The 1,350-nt window shown below is 47.7% G+C and overlaps 1 pseudogene; it reads left to right on the top strand.

Annotated features, from left to right (window-relative positions):
* The first annotated feature begins 483 nt into the window (after positions 1 to 483).
* LOC133089657 (CCAAT/enhancer-binding protein gamma-like) lies at positions 484 to 927 on the top strand (annotated as a pseudogene).
* The last annotated feature ends 423 nt before the right edge of the window (positions 928 to 1,350 follow it).

The following is a 1,350-nucleotide window of genomic DNA, read 5'->3' as shown; positions in this document are numbered from 1 at the left end:
CGAGGAGGGGAAGCGGGTGGCGGCTGCGGAACCGGCAGAGGCTGCCTGTTTCGTAACCATCACTCCTCCTTGCTGACTCGCGGGCTGCGAGGCCTGGGTCGGGTCGGGCTGCGCCGCGGGGGCCGCTCGGAGTGGAGGCAGCTTGCGGGCGGGCGGGCTGGAGGCGCAGCTGACTGTTGAACACAGGTTGGAGGAACGTGCAGCAACCACGAGTTGAATAGAACAGAGGAGGGCAAAAAATAAAGTGCTTCGTTAGCATGCTTGGAGGGAACACAGTAAGGAAAATTGCCAGCAAAGGTGTCTAGATGGAGAGGATGGAAATGCATGTTTGAGGGGAAGGAGAATCTGTTCTTCCAACACAGATGGGCAGTACCCTCAGGGGTTCAGGTACATGTGCTGATTTCTTGGCAGTTTAGTGTGGAAACCATTGATCACCTTGTCCTCATTTCTACTTGTTCTGTGTTGTCGAGGGAGCGTGCCCCAATGAGCAAGGTATCACAGCAGAACAGTACCCCGGGAGTGAATGGAATAAGTGTCATCCATACTCAGGCTCATGCCAGCGGTTTACAGCAGGTTCCTCAGCTGGGACCCGCTGGCCCTGGGGGCGGAGGCAAAGCTGTGCCTCCAAGCAAGCAGAGCAAAAAGAGTTTGCCCGTGGATCGCAACAGTGACGAGTATCGTCAGCGCAGAGAGAGGAACAACATGGCGGTGAAAAAGAGCCTGTTGAAAAGCAAGCAGAAAGCGCAGGATACGCTGCAGAGTGAATCGGCTCAAGGAGGAGAATGAATGGTTGGAAGCAAAAATTAAATTGCTAAGGAATTAAGTGTACTGAAAGATTTATTTCTTGAGCATGCACAAAACCTCGCAGATAACGTGCAACCCAGTAGCACTGAAAATATGACCAATTCTGATAATGCAGGACAGTAGACCTCACCCCTTCCAAACGTCACAGCTTGTGGCTTGAACGTTAAAGGTGTGACTACCTAAACCACTCATATCAGTGGCTGAATCTCCATTATTCAAAGATCCATTGAAGGTTGTTTTCTAGGATCAGTACTGAAGAGTTGATTAGCTAAAAATGTTAGCCATGTAATTTGAATATCTGGTTTTAAATGATAAGGATTTTTGTGGGGATAAAAAAACATTTTTAAAGGTATTTGGTTAAAAAAAAAAAATGTCCTGGAGCTTGATGCTTTTAATAAATCCTGACTTCCCAAGGGAAAAAAAAAAAGATAAGATGCCCCCATGTCCTGCAACCAGGAGATTATGCATACTGGAAAAGACATCATTTAAAGGACTATCTCCAACCTAAATGGAAGGACCCTTATCAGGTACTTTTAACCAGCTCAT

The sequence above is a fragment of the Eubalaena glacialis genome, chromosome 4 (genome assembly GCF_028564815.1).
Source record: "Eubalaena glacialis isolate mEubGla1 chromosome 4, mEubGla1.1.hap2.+ XY, whole genome shotgun sequence".
Lineage (NCBI taxonomy): Eukaryota > Metazoa > Chordata > Mammalia > Artiodactyla > Balaenidae > Eubalaena > Eubalaena glacialis.
The sequence above is the reverse complement of the archived record's forward strand: the minus strand, read 5'-3'. Positions and strand labels throughout refer to the sequence as shown.